Source organism: Leucoraja erinacea, chromosome 4, assembly GCF_028641065.1.
Source record: "Leucoraja erinacea ecotype New England chromosome 4, Leri_hhj_1, whole genome shotgun sequence".
NCBI classification, from domain to species: Eukaryota; Metazoa; Chordata; class Chondrichthyes; order Rajiformes; family Rajidae; genus Leucoraja; species Leucoraja erinaceus.
The window spans coordinates 106,678,116-106,694,241 of record NC_073380.1 but is presented as its reverse complement, the minus strand read 5'-3'; the positions used below and the strand labels follow the sequence as shown (position 1 = coordinate 106,694,241).

The 16,126-nt window shown below is 43.1% G+C and overlaps 1 long non-coding RNA gene across 1 annotated transcript; it reads left to right on the top strand.

The window, feature by feature from the left end:
• The first annotated feature begins 1,025 nt into the window (after positions 1–1,025).
• On the top strand, positions 1,026–6,532 carry LOC129696033 (uncharacterized). The gene is made up of 3 exons (XR_008723273.1): positions 1,026–1,593; positions 5,770–5,824; positions 6,200–6,532. It is a non-coding gene; the product is annotated as an uncharacterized LOC129696033 (long non-coding RNA).
• Positions 6,533–16,126: the final 9,594 nt, after the last annotated feature.

Sequence of the window (16,126 nt, the reverse complement as noted above, 5' to 3'; positions counted from 1 at the left end):
GAGTAGCATGATAAATGATCCATTTTCATTCTCCTTCCTTTGTCATAGCAAATCCTCCTATCATTTTCCAAATGTGCATTGAGTATTTATGAAGAGAAATAAAATGTGTCTTTCACACGTGACCACTTAACTTACTGGCTACATATTTTTAACTTCCCATTTGCTTTTTAAAGAGCATGTCATTGGCAAACTTAATTATGAGGTATGATACTGCCACCACTGTTTTTAAATGGGCAGTTCCTGCTCTCATAAATCTGAGTTTAGCCATTTATTTTCTTTAAAAAAGATAATGCTCTCACAGCATGTAACATAATCAAGTCCAACTATCTTTATGCCGTGATAAGAACAGCTCTATCATCTGTTATTAACAAGGGGTGTCAACTCAATGTGTTTATCGTAGGAATGAATTGCAGATGCTGGTTTAAACCGAAGATAGATACAAAAAGCTGGAGTAACTCTGTGGGACAGGCTGCATCTCTGGAGAGACGGAATGGGTGACGTTTCGGGTCCAGACGCTTCTTCAGTAGGTTGCTTTTGCAGGTTTGCTTTTCAAGCAGAGTTGGAAGTTTAACAAAAATATTTGTCAACAATATACATATAATTTTTCAAAGGTAGACATTTGCAAGTTCTTACTGAAAGATATGCAGATAAAACATTTCAATATTTGTAGGTGGGTGTATGGGCACTTAACTTCTTTTTCTCCTGCTTTTCTGACATGCCTTTGAATCTGGCCCAACTTCAATAGCAACCCCCATAGTCAACATGACACTGACCAAAGTAGTGACTGATGAGGTGAATTAATCCAGTTCTTTGCTGCAGATACTTCTGGTTTGGCTGGAAATCACCTCATGCAATTCCTGGCATTCTCCGGCTGCTGCATGGTAGCTCACTGTTTTAAACCTTTGTCTGGTTTAGTAATTAATAATAATAATAATAATACTTTATTACGGACTCGAGGTCCAGATAAGGGGCAACATTACATAAAAATGCATTGCATATTAAAATAATATCATAAAGCACATATAAAATCTTAGTATATCACTTGCAAAAGCATCATACATTATATTAAAAAAAACACAATACAAGTAATGTTCTGTCTGTCAATAGCCACTCATTCTAATTCCATTGAGGTGAAATTCAGGAAGGAAACGAATTCCAGGTGCTTAACCCCTTTCCGAAGTTTCCATGACTCTTATGACAAATTGATACCTTAGAGTGGGAAGGTTCCTTGCAAGAATTCCAGCAACATCTTCTGTAAATTCCAGCTTTTAAGCCCCACAATCCCAAAGTCCAAATCTACCCACAATTATTAAAATACTGCATTAAAACATCTGGTTTTACAAATTGTTGGGCAAGTGGAAACCTATCATTGGTGAATATGCAATATTGGGGTGCATGCCCATTTTGCTTTCCTTGTGAAATTAAGCTCCAATGACTAAAATATGAGTTTGACCTCTCGTATTATTTTCTAACCTCGACTGACCAGCCCCTATTTAAATGATTTTAGTTGTTTATTTTTTAAATGCTGTTTCATCCTTTTCCACTGTTCAAGTGGAAGATTCAAGCTTCAAAGGAAGGAACTTGAAAGAGAAGGTCAGCTATCTATTATTGTATAAACATAGTCAAAGAAAAGAAACAGAGCATCAAACTCTGAATTCATTGCATGTACATAGTGTTGAGAAATAGCTGGAAACCAGCAAAGGGGCCCTTGTGCAGAACTCAATGGGTGTTCCTTTAGAGAAATGTATTACTATTTGCATTGGAATGTGTTAAAAGAAAAAAATATGGCATTTGCATTTCCAAAGCACTTCTGAAACACGTATTATTTAGAACTGCTTCATTTCATCCTCAGGCCTGGCTTAGAATCTTTCATCAGTGATATTTTATAATGACTTTACATTATATTGTGAGCATTCCCCCTTTTAATAACATTAGTAAATGCCCAAATATTTCACATCTTGGGAGTGTATTTTTGATGAAAATCACAGTCAATTAAATGTATAAATGGTGAGAGTATCTGTGAAATGAAGACGAGCTCCAGACATGTCAAGTCAAGGCATGTCAAATTGAGTTTATTGGCATATGCACACATATGGTGAGGTACAGGAACTATGAAAATCTTGCTTGCAGTAGCATCACAGGCACATGGGCTCAGACATTCACAAACACACTACAATTTAAATTATACATTAAAAATTGCACGTAAAATTCTGCAGCAGTAAAAATAAATAATATTGCGAAAAAGACATCAGTGCAAAATACTACTGCAAAAATGTGATCTTGTATTCTTGTATTCTTGTATTCAAATTTTATTGTCGTTGCCTCACTTTGAGACAACGAAATGAATTTCCCGTACAGCAGTATCGTTAAAAAAAATCACAAGAAAAATAATTAAAATAAATAATAAATAAATAATAAAACATATTAAAAAAAATAAATAAAATTGAAATTGAATTAAAAATTTAACAAAAGCACAAACACAAAAAGTCCACAACACAACATAACATAAATGGCACCAAGGTGAGGACGGCACCATAGTCCAGCCAGCCTCCCCTCCGTGTTCATCCGTAGTCGGGGCCTTCCGAGCACCTGCAGTCGCCGCCCCGGGTGGCCCGATGTTCAGGCCCTCACGCCGGGCTGGTGGAACGCCGACGCCGAACCCCGACGGTGAGCATCTTCCTCCTCAGCGGCCCGGACCTCCTGATCAGCCGCCTCCTGCAGCCGGAGTCTGCAGCTCCTGAGTCCACAGGCCGAGCTGGGCAGAGTCACAGGACCCCGCGCTGTCCATCAGCGCCGCCCGCGTTGGGAGCTCTGCAAACCGCAGCTCCTTGATGTTGGTGCAGCAGGTCCAGCACTCCGGGCTCCAGACGGCGACCCCCGGTAAGGCATCGCCAGCCCCGCGATGTTCCAGCGCTGTCCCGCCGCTGCTGGAGCTCCGGTCGATCCCGGCAGGAAAGGCCGCGCCAATCCAGGTAGGTAGGCCGCTGTGGGGGGGGGGGGGGGGGCGAGGACGCGACTCGAATAATAGTCGCATCCTCACCAGGAAGTGGCTGAAGGACGGTATCCCCCGCACCGTGCCCTCTTCCCCCACATAAAAACACAAAAAAACACAAAAAAATACACTTTTACATAACTAAATAAGCAAAAAAACAAAAAGATACCGGGCTGTAGGTGGAGGCTGCTGGCACCAGCGCCACCGGAAGTACAAGAGTGATATAATTACAAGGGGAATGTCTCCACCACTTTAGATATGTATAAAACATAGAAACATAGAAACATAGAAATTAGGTGCAGGAGTAGGCCATTCGGCCCTTCGAGCCTGCACCGCCATTCAATATGATCATGGCTGATCATCTAACTCAGTATCCCGTACCTGCCTTCTCTCCATACCCTCTGATCCCCTTAGCCACAAGGGCCACATCTAACTCCCTCTTAAATATAGCCAATGAACTGGCCTCGACTACCCTCTGCGGCAGAGAGTTCCACAGATTCACCACTCTCTGTGTGAAAAAAGTTCTTCTCATCTCGGTTTTAAAGGATTTCCCCCTTATCCTTAAGCTGTGACCCCTTGTCCTGGACTTCCCCAACATCGGGAGCAATCTTCCTGCATCTAGCCTGTCCAACCCCTTAAGAATTTTGTAAGTTTCTATAAGATCCCCTCTCAATCTCCTAAATTCTAGAGTATAAACCAAGTCTATCCAGTCTTTCTTCATAAGACAGTCCTGACATCCCAGGAATCAGTCTGGTGAACCGTCTCTGCACTCCCTCTATGGCAATAATGTCCTTCCTCAGATTTGGAGACCAAAACTGTACGCAAAGGTTCTCTGACACAAGTTTACATACAGAAGTCACTAACAGGTCAGAATGATGAAACAACAATAAACTATAATTTCAGCAGATTTTCAATTTCCATTTCTCACTGTCAGCTCTAGAATCTAGAAAAGCTTAGTGGGTATAAGGTAATTGTTTTAACATCTATTTAAGAACAAATAATGAGTTCCTGGGCAAGGTTCTACAGTTGAGATGACCTTTCTCAAAGCGCAAAAACACTCACCTGTCAATAACGTGATGTGATTCCACTCCAAAATGATATGTTTTCAAATAGAGATATTCCCGTTCTCCAAAAGTCAAGCTAAGCCTCAGGTCAACAAAGTGGAGTTGACATTCATCACCCTGCAACGAATTGTTGCAACAGAGTCGAGTTAAACCAAGTACATCTCAAAAGGAGAAAATGAAGGGAAATGAAGTGCCTTCACTGAGCTTTTTATTATGTTTGCTAATGAGCCGCCATGAAAATTTATATCATAAATAGGTACCATTCGGCCCATTTTATGGTCATACAGATACTAATACACTAAATAGATTTCTTTGATATTCAATAACGTTACCATAGCTGAGTAGCGCACTGTCAGAATCTTAGCGAAGTCGCCACTGATCAGAAAATCAACTGGACCACATATATATAAAAGTACAAGCACAGGTCAGTATCCTGTGGTGACTCGTGCCTGTTTCCCATGGTGTACAACACACAAATCAAGATCACGATTGCCAGGAAGGCACAAGTCAGGAGTGTGACGAATACATTCCACAAGTACGATGAGTGCAGTTCAAACAACACCAACAAAGCTTAGCACCATCCAGCATATAACCAACTTGATCGGTTCCTCCACCACTACCAAAAACGTCCTTTTCCTCCATTCCATCCACATTTACAGCATTTACCATCAATGAAGGGCATTGCATGTAATCACTGATAATCATTGAAGCTACTCTGATAGCACCTCGCACTCTACCACCAAGGAGGACAAGGGCTTCAGGCACATGGATCACCACCATCTGCAGGTTTCCCTCTGAGCTGCCCACTATTGCTGAGTTGGAATTCTGAAATGGGCAATCCAACAATATGGTGGAAGTATCTTCACCAAACATATTGCAGAGTTTCAAGAAGACAACTCACCACCCTCTTCCAAAAGTTCAATGATGCAACAGCAAGTACATGTGCCTCACAACTCCTGGGATAATTGCATTGATTCTGACTTCAAATGCTGTCTGCAAAATCTGCATCATTTAATTAACCTATTGCTTTCCCTCAGCTACTCTGGTTTCCTCCTTCATATTGAAGAGACAGACGTTGGTAGGTTATTTAGCTAATGTAACTTAACACCTAATGCTGCTTATAGTCATAAAGGAATCAAAGGAGATTTGATGAGTATGTGTGATAGAGAATAATAGCAACAAGAAATGACGAAAGGGCAATGAAAAGAATTCACCCCCTGGGAGTTTGCATAGGCTTGATAGAATAAAGGAACTCATTCAATGCCATATCATCATAAGGATGTCATCACTCACTGAATCCACCTCCGAAAAATAAATAAAAGATAGTTAATTGCCTCAAATAACATCGCCTCACAAATTTCTGGGGATCATTCAGATGTTTTAAAAATGTGATGTGGGTCCTTGCACCAAGCATTATTTCAAGCAATGAGCTCCAGATCATTGTAGTCCTTCTTTCATTTACTGTACCTCAAGTTTGCTGCAAAGGAAAATACATTTGTCTGGGCCTCATTATTTTATACATTTAAATGGTCTCCCTTCAGCCTGCAGTCTTTAATGAAAGTAACTGCAGTCTCGCCAGGCTTTTCTCCTAACTAATCCCTGGGATTGTGAAGGGAAATCTTGTTAGAATCGTATTTAATGCTGTCAATATTTTCTGTTGTGGTCACCTAACGCCAAATGTTTTCACGCCTATGTTTGTGATTAATTACACAGATTCACTCTGAACACAACATAAACAATGATTTCTCACGTTACTGCTTCATCCAAGGTAATGGGCATCAAGGGAACTATGCTCACTTTTAAAGAGAATTATGCAGTGACAAAGCTTAGCACCATCCAGCATAAAACCCATTTGATCGGTTCCTCCACCACTACCAAAAACGTCCTTTCCCATGAAAGAAAAATGTAATAACATAGCATAATAACACCACATCCCTCCTCTTATTAATCAAAAGAAGGATTCTTCTTTCTTTAGCCTTCCCATTTATCTTTACATTTTGTATTATTTTGTTGCACAGTCATTCCAATGCAATGGAGAGTTCCAGCCTGATGATGGATAATGATTTTTCCAAATTTCAGAGAGTTAATGGTTGTATGAATGGAGGTTACATTTCTACTGCAAACTTGAGATCCGCTATTTCAGATTCACTAAGGGGCTCATCTTGTCGACCTCCCCCATGATGAGCCCTGTCAATCGACCTCAGTCAGGTGAACGACAGAAAACAGAGACTGCAGCAGCGCCACAGCTTGGTGCCTTCCCGGAGCATGCGCTCTATTTAGGGCGTGCACCTACGGATGTCAAACCGGATTGCATCACCCTGCTGTGGACTTCTGCTGCCGCAAATGCAAGAAGAGGAAGAAGATTTCTTTACTCAGAGAGTGGTAGCGGTGTGGAATGAGCTGCCAGTGGAAGTGGTGGAGGCAGGTTCGTTGGTATCATTTAAAAATAAATTGGATAGGCATATGGGTGAGAAGGGAATGGAGGGTTATGGTATGTGGGACTAAGGGGAAAAAAGTTGTTCGGCACGGACTTGTAGGGCTGAGATGGCCTGTTTCCGTGCTGTAATTGTTATATGGTTATATGGTTATAAGATTCACTAACAAATGGCATGTTTACATTTGAGTGCAGAACACATTGGCTCCATGGACTTCAGTAAAGCCGTTGACAAGGTACCTCATGGTGGGCTGGTCTGGAAGGTTAGATCACATGGGATCCAAAGCAAATTAGCTAATTGGATACAAAATTGGCTTGAAGGTAGGATGGTGGTAGAGGTTTATTTTCAGACTGAAATCTTGTAGCAAATGGGGTACAAAGTTATGTACCAAAACGGAAAATGACACTCTTATTTGCAGCAGCTCAACGGGTTTGTAAGCACAATACTCAATGGATAATATAATAACCAAACAATAAAAGTTTAATAAGTAAAAATAAACAATATAGTGCAAAAACAAATCAAAACTCAAAGTCCCTCATACAACCAAGGCAGTTTGCAGCTCAGAGTTTAGATGGAGTTCATAGTGTGCAATAGCCTGATGGTTGTTGGAAGGATCTGTTCTTTCAAGAGAGAGCTAGATAGGGCTCTTAAAGATAGCGGAGTCAGGGGATATGGGGAGAAGGCAGGAACGGGGTACTGATTGGGGATGATCAGCCATGATCACATTGAATGGCGGTGCTAGCTCGAAGGGCCGAATGGCCTACTCCTGCACCTATTATCTATTGTCTATTCTCTATTATCTATTGTTCCTGAACCTGGACGTTTTCAGAGTCCTATACCTCTTCCCGATGGCAATAGTTAAATGAGAGGGTAGCCAGGATGGTGTGGGTCTTTAATGTTGCTGGCTCTTTGTAGAGATCCCTTTGATGGAGGGGAGGTCAGAACTCATGATAGACCAAGCAGTGTTCACCATGTTTGCAATCTCAACCATTCCTAAGCGTTCGTTGACGAAGCAGACCTTGATGCAACCAGTCAATAAACCTGTAGAATTTCAAGAGAGTGTTCACCAACGTGCCAAATCTCCTCAAGCTTGTAACGATGTGGAGGCATTGATGGACGTTACATGGCACAGTAAATGGCAGGCACTTTGGGGGAGCTATAGAACCGAGAGACCTAGAAGTATAGGTATGGAGTTCCATGAGTTGGTGACGCAGGTGGATAGTGAAGAAGGCGTTTGCCACACTTGCCTTCATCAGGCAGTGTATTAATGGACCATTGGGTTACAGCTGTACAATGGCTTGACAATATTTGGAGTACTGCAGATGGTTCTGATTGCCCTGCCAGATGAAAGATGTCATTAAACTGAAAAGAGTGCAATAAAAGATTTAAGATGATGTTTACCAAGTCTGGTGGGTTTGAGTTGTAAGGAGAGACTGGGTCTTTTTTTACCTGAAGTATAGGAGGATGAGTGATGGCCTTATGGAGGCACATAAAACCATGAGGCGCATAGATAAGGTGAATAGCCAGCCTTTTCCCCAGGATAGGGGCATCTAAAATTAGAGAGCATAGGTTTAAGATTAGAGTGACTGACTAGATTTAAAAGGGTCCTGAGGGGCAACTTATTCACATCGAACATGTCGCCTACAAGGAACGAGCCGTCAGAGGAAGTGGTTGAGGCAGGTACCATCACTACATTTAAAATACATTTTTGATAGATACATGGACAGGAAAGGTTTGGAGGGATATGCACAGGCAAGTAGACTAGTTTGATTTGGCAAGTTGGGTCAAAGGCCGCATCAGCGCCTCCACTTCCTGAGAAGATTACGGAGAGTCGGTATGTCAAGGAGGACTCTCTCGAACTTCTACAGGTGCATAGTAGAGAGCATGCTGACTGGCTAAAACAAGAATGTCAAGGAGCGGAAAAGACTGTAGAGAGTTGTGACCACTGCCCAGTCCATCATTGGCTCTGACCTCCCCACCATCGAAGGGATCTATTGCAGTCTCTGCCTCAAAAAGGCAGCCAGCATCATCAAAGACCCACACCATCCTGACCACACACTCATCGCTCCGTTGTTATCGGGAAGAAGGTACAGGAGCTTGAAATCTGGAACATCCAGGTTCAGGAACAGTTTCTTCTCCACCGCCATCAGGCTATTAAATATGACATCAAACAAACTCTGAACAATAACAGTCTGTTGCACTTTATCTGTTTATTTATTGTGGACATATATGGTCTATGGTCTATGGAACTTTTATCTCCTGTTCTGTATCATGTTTACATATTCTATTGTGCTGCAGCAAGCTAGAATTTCATTGTCTTATCTGGGACACATGACAATCAAACTCTCTTGACTATTAATAATATGATCCTGTGACTCTGTGCTCTTATACACATTAATTGCTTTTACTACTTATTAATTTTCCTGCCAATTAAAACAAGATCTTTGCTTCTAACTTTTGAAGTAACCTCATGCAAAACGTTAATGTGAAGATTCTAACGATGATGTGAATATACTTTTAAGAGGAATTTTGCTCTCCTAGTTTCTTATAGAAACATAGAAATTAGGTGCAGGAGTAGGCCATTCGGCCCTTCGAGCCTGCACCGCCATTCAAAATGATCATGGCTGATCATCCAACTCAGTATCCCGTACCTGCCTTCTCTCTATACCCTCTGAACCCCTTAGCCACAAGGGCCACATCTAACTCCCTCTTAAATATAGCCAATGAACTGGCCTCGACTACCCTCTGCGGCAGAGAGTTCCAGAGATTCACCACTCTCTGTGTGAAAAAGGTTCTTCTCATCTCGGTTTTAAAGGATTTTCCCCTTATCCTTAAGCTGTGACCCCCTTGTCCTGGACTTCCCCAACATCGGGAACAATCTTCCTGCATCTAGCCTGTCCAACCCCTTAATAATTTTGTAAGTTTCTATAAGATCCCCTCTCAATCTCCTAAATTCTAGAGAGTATAAACCAAGTCTATCCAGTCTTTCTTCATAAGATAGTCCTGACATCCCAGGAATCAGTCTGGTGAACCTTCTCTGCACTCCCTCTATGGCAATAATGTCCTTCCTCAGATTTGGAGACCAAAACTGTACGCAATACTCCAGGTGTGGTCTCACCAAGACCCTGTACAACTGCAGTAGAACCTCCCTGCTCCTATACTCAAATCCTTTTGCTATGAAAGCTAACATACCATTCGCTTTCTTCACTGCCTGCTGCACCTGCATGCCTACCTTTCAATGACTGGTGTACCATGACACCCAGGTCTCGCTGCATCTCCCCTTTTCCTAGTCGGCCACCATGTTATGAATGTTGCACTTCCATTGTTCCACTGTAGGAAGCTTATGTCTTCAGTTGCCTAAACCATATGTTCTGAAATTTCATCCCTGTAGTTCCGCTCCTCTTCCCATCTCCTGTTTATTTTAGATTTTTTTTTCCCTCAAAACACTTCAGAGACTTTTTGTACATCAGACAATACTCATTGCTGTTAAAATAGATATTATGCCGGCAGTCAAATATTTTGGCCTTTTTGCTAACTGCTGAATATTTTCTACATTTCTTCTTTAATCCTTTCTTTGCAAGGTACGCATTTACAACACTTCTCTCATACATAGCAGTTGTTAGCTAGGTAGGGTTCAAAACGTTTCTGGCAGGATTGCTATGAATGCAAGGATTGAAAGGCATTTAAGATAAGAATCATGCAGGCATTTGAAACTGTTTTTTGCACCCAATAAATCTTCAGGTGTGATCTGATTATAAAAACAACGTTATTCTCATGACCCAAGAAACAACTATAATGCCTTTATTCTTCAGCAGTTGAAAGTGCTTGTTTTTTATGAGCACAAAAAATCTTCACTCTTTGGAAGTTGGAACTAAACTCCATGTCCATACTTACTGAGAAAGATCTTAGGATAGAAGAGTGTGCAATTCCTCACATACTATCTTTCACCTGCTGCAAATCTGCATGATATATCCCTTTAAAGTCCAATGGCTGTGCAGATGATTAAATGTAGTACCTCCTGAAGGCTGGAAGCTCACGCTAGTGATAAATCTCTCGGCCCACACAGAATAGCTGCAAAAGTGAGAGGAATCCTTAGCTTTCTTCCAGTAGGTTAATTGACTTCAGTAAATTGTGCTTCACACAGTAGGCAGCGAATGGGAAAGTGAGGTAACACAGAACTAGTGTGAATGGGTGAACGATGGTTGGCGTCAACTCGGAGGGCCAGTTTCAATGCAGTATTCAAGTTCAAGTTCAAGTGAGTTTATTGCCACGCTCCGAAGATGGCCGACGGTTGATCACGGTCACGTTCTCGCGCCTGGCGGCAAATTCAGACTCGCGTCCTTAGTGCCCGAGAGAAAAACGTACTTACCCCTGCGAGAAGCGGGCGAATGTCACCTCGAAGTTGCTGCAGGAAGAAAACCCTAGTCCTTAACGGCAGCGCAGTGCCGGGAGAGAGTCGCAGTCCCGGCCCGGTGGAAGGGGCACCAACTTCAGCGGGCAGTGAGCAGCCGGAGCCGGGGTTCTAGACGAGCCCGACCTGGTCCGGGGGGGGACAGTGGTGCTTGGAGTCGGGCAGCGGAGCCTGGAGCTGGGAACAGCGGAGACCCGGAGCGTGGAGCAGTGAAGACCCGGAGCTTGGAGCCGGGCAGCAGGCAGCGGGTGGTAGAGCTTGGTGCCGGGCAAGAGGCAACGGGGGAGCTGGTGCATCGGCCACGGGCAGCAGGCAGGCGAAGATGGCGGGCATTGCACCTGGTCTTGGCAGGTCTACAGTGAAGCCTGAGATTTTCTACAAGACTGTTGACGGTAAGGTCATTGTTGAGGACAGAGTTATTTAATTTTCTGCTGTAAAGATTAAGTCGTGCAGCTACGGCTGATGTAGATCGTTTTTCGTGCCATCAAAACAAATTGATCTGTTGGTGAGTGGATATTGTCCACCTCGAAGAAAGTTCTGTTTGAACGCTGCCCCACTACACAGCGGAGGCTGTTGCCCATCAAGATGCACAGAAACACTAACAACTTGTGAAGGTACACAAGTTTTCACCGGATCTAGCGGGTGCAGAACTTTATCTGTCTATCGAATGAAAACTTGGCCGTGAGGTTACCTGTGAAAAGACTGACACTGGGGGGGGAGAACAGTTCAAAAAGGGAGGAGGGAATGCAAGGAGGTTGGGACGTCTGTACGGCTCGTAAGCTCTGGCCAGAACTCGGGAAATATGGTAAGCTCTTGAACGAGCCGTGAAGGGTTTTCAACATGTTGAAAATGTCCACAAGAGCCGCGAGTGCCCTGGGGGCTATTACCCGTAAATCTCCTGCTGTTCGAATCAGGGGCACTCAAACTCGGGAGAATGAACTTGAATTAGCTCGTACAATTGTCGGGCCTGGCCCTTGAGACAGGGGACAAAGCTCGCCGCTCAGTTTGACAACCTCCAAGAGAACTTTGACTATGAACTATACGGCAAGAGACATTGGTGGAAAGCGAAGGTCTTGGAGAAACTCAATTCTCTCAATGACAACTTTCATGGGGCTGGGGAATCTACAACTGACCTTTTGGGAATAGACAGAGGTAGGATGCCAGGTAGTGTGGCTATTCTACACCACAAATGGTCATCAATGAATGTGGTTCGAATTGAGGAACAAAGAGACTTTGGTGTATATATCCAATTATCCCTGAAGATGGCAGCACAGGTAACTAAGATGGTGAAGAAGGTACACAAAAATGCTGGAGAAACTCAGCGGGTGCAGCAGCATCTATGGAGCAAAGGAAATAGGTATATGTCACGTTTCGGGCCGAAACCCTTCTTCAGACTGTTCTGTGGGGGGGGGGGGGGGGGGGGAGAAGGAAGTACCTAAAGATAGAGGATAGCCCGAGGGCAGGGATGGGAGGAGACAGCTCGAGGGTTAAGGAAGGGGAGGAGACAGCAAGGGCTAGCAAAATTGGGAGAATTCAATGTTAATGCCATCCGGACGCAAGGTCCCCAGGCGGAATATGAGATGCTGTTCCTCCAATTTCCGCTGTTGCTCACTCTGGCAATGGAGGAGACCCAGGACAGAGAGGTCGGATTGGGAATGGGAGGGGGAGTTGAAGTGCTAAGCCACCGGGAGGTCAGGTTGGTTATTGCGGACTGAGCGGAGGTGTTCGGCGAAACGATCGCCCAACCTCCGCTTAGTCTCCCCGATGTAAATCAGCTGACACCTAGAGCAGCGGATGCAGTAGATGAGGTTGGAGGAGATACAGGTGAACCTTTGTCGCACCTGGAACGACTGCTTGGGTCCTTGAATGGAGTCGAGGGGGGAGGTGACGAGACAGGTGTTGCATTTCTTGCGGTTGCAACGAAAAGTACCCGGGGAGGGGGTGGTACGAGAGGGAAGGGAAGAATTGACAAACAACATAAAGAGTTGCCTTAAAGTAATGAATGAGTGTGGGGAGAATATTCCCAGATTTGTCTCTCACTACTTGGCTGAACTGCCGCCGGTGACATTTTCTAACATGGATGTCTCGATCCTACTTGGGAGAATGCAGCAGCTGTACGCTGAGGTCTGTTCAATGATGCACGTCATGCAGCTACAGGCTGATGTAAACAAAGATTTTCGTGCCATCACAGTGGAAATTGATCTGTTGGTAAGCCAAAATTGTCCACTGGTCAGAGGAAGAAACCCAGTAACGCTGTGCCTATTATTGGTACCGGAGCTGTGGGCAACATCAAAATGATTAACACTAAGCTGGTGAGTGTTTTTGCCTCCAGGTTTTCACCGGATCTAGACGTCAGAACTTTATCTGTCTATCTTAATGAAAAACTTGGCCGTGAGGTTATCTGTGAAAAGACTGACACTGTACACAGTAGATACAGTTCATTAAAGTATCTGCGGAATGCAATGAGGTTGGCAAAATGTACAATCCGGAGCTCTGGCCAGAAGGGGCATTTGGCCGGCGTTATTACGAGCCGCGCAGGGTTGGAGTCATCGGATCAAGCACCGCGCCTGCCGCGGGGGGAATGAGTGTACCTGCTGGTGCTAGGGGCACTCACTAGTCTCGCTAAATGAACATTTGAGTACGATCGTACAATTGTCGTGGCCTGCGTTTGGGCCAGAGTGCAGGGGATAAAGCTCGCCGCTCAGTTGTTGACAACCTTCTGGAGAACTGTGACATACTATGTATGCAAGAGACATTCTTACCGAAGCAAGACTTGGACAAACTCAATTCTCTCAATGACAACTTTCATGGGGCTGGGGAGTCTACAACTGACCTTAGCATGGGAATAGTCAGAGGCAGGATACCAGGTGGTGTGGCTATTCTATGGAACAAGAAGCTTGACTCATCAGTAAATGTGATTTGGCTTGATGTTGACTGGTGCATTGCCATACACTTTACTCACAACGACAAGGAATTTGTTATCCTGAATGTATATACACCCTATGAATGCCATCAGAATGAGGATGAATATTGAACTAGACTTGCTTTCATCTATTCTTTCATTCAAAACAATAATTATTGTAGTGTATATGTCATTGGGGATATGAATGCATATATCTCACATAGGAACTCATTATTTGCCAATCATATGGCTCAGTTCTGTCAAGATAATAATTTAATATTGTCAAGCAAAGTGCTTTTACCTACAGATAGTTATACTTATATTAGTAATGCCTGGCACACCACATCATGGCTGGACCACTGTATTAGTACAGCTGATGCACATGCCTCATTGGGGTGTATGAGCATTCTGTACGGGGCAACAATGACTGATCATATACCTGTTGCTATGACAATAAATGTTGAACACATACCTGTGGTATCCAGAGATAGAAATAGCTTTAATACAGAAAAACTGGACTGGTCAACGCTCACATAGGAAGATATCCTAGCCTATTATGCCCATACAGATAAATCCTTAAGCAATATTCATCTACCTAAAGATGCAATAATATGTAGCAATGTATTGTCATTAATTGTCATTAATTGTAAAGATATGAAGCATAGGAGAGATATCTGCTCCATGTATAATGAGCGCCTTATATGTAGGCAGTAAGCCCTATTGCAAGCATAAAAATAAGACACATAACATCAGACCTGGCTGGAATAAGTATGTAGCTGAGTATCACACTGAAGCCCGTGAAGCCACCATATCATGGGCTATGGCAGGTAGACCCAGGCAGGGGCCTGTGTTTGAGCACAAGAAGCTCACTAATGCAAGGTATAAGTATGCTGTTCGCTTCATCGGTAAAAATGAGCAAGCTATGAGGCCTGATTCCATGGCTAAGAAGCTGCTAAGTAACAATGCTACAGATTTTTGGAAGGAAGTGAGAGCTCTTAGCAGTTGCAAAACATCTCTACCATGCACTGTAGATGGAATCTCCGGAGCAGCTAATATGGTGATGGCGACAACATTATAGCACTTTATTCAACTGTGTCCAGGGTGACTTGTATCGGGTGGACAATATTGAGAGTAATGACTCGATGGTGATTATGTCACATGAGGTGTATCATGCCATGAACAAGCTGTCCATCAACAAAGCAAGTGGCTTGGATCATATCTCTGCTGAACATCTTAAGAATGCGAGTATGAGGATAGCTCCTCTCCTAGCTATTTGTTTTACTGACTTTATGATTCATGGCTTGTTACCAAGACTCAATGTTGTCTGTCCTGTTAGTGCCGGTCATTAAGGACAAAGCTGGTAAAGTGGGCAGCCTAAATAATTACAGGCCCATAGCTTTAGCCAGCATATTGTCAAAAGTTTTAGAAATGTTCTGCTGGATAGAATAAATGAGTTTGTTAACTCCACAGATAATCAGTTTGACTTTAAAGCTAAACATGGCACTGACTTGCATATATGCCCTAAAGGAGATTATAAACAAATATAGAGGCAAAACTCTCCAATCCTTATGTGCTTTATTGATGCTTCCAAAGCCTTTGACTGTGTTAATCGCAGAACGCTGTTTGGTAAAATGAGTCAAAGAGGGGTGACTGAATACATTGTTAGAATCCTGGCCTACTGGTATGCCCACCAGACTATGCAAATAAAATGGGGCAATAGGGTCTCAGCCCCATTTGGGGTTAGCAATGGTGTTAGACAAGGGGGAATTTTGTCCCCAGTCCTTTTTAATCTATATATTGATGATCTGTCCAAACAATTGAAAGCCTGTAACACTGGGTGCGTGATTGGTAATATTTTAGTGAACCATATTATGTATGCAGATGATCTTGTGGTCTTTAGTCCATCTAGCGCTGGTCTCCAGCAGCTCCTTACTATATGTTCTGTGTATGGTGTGGAACATGATATTAAATATAATGCTAGTAAGAGTGCTGTTATGATCTGTAGAACCAAAGAGGATAAATGTCTAAAATATCCCGATTTTAAATTGTCTGACAATAATCTTAGTGCCTGTAATAAGATAAAATATCTAGGGCATATTATTACAGAACAAATGACAGATGATGAGGATATTTATAGGCAACGACGCATGCTGTATGTACAGGCGAATATTCTCTTGCGTAAATTTGGTGCGTGTGCAGATGCGGTGAAGATGTCACTATTTAGAGCATACTGCACACCACGCTACATTGCGCACCTGTGGTCGAACTATTTAAAGACAAGTATGCAGAGACTAAAGGTAGCATATAACGATGCCATGAGAA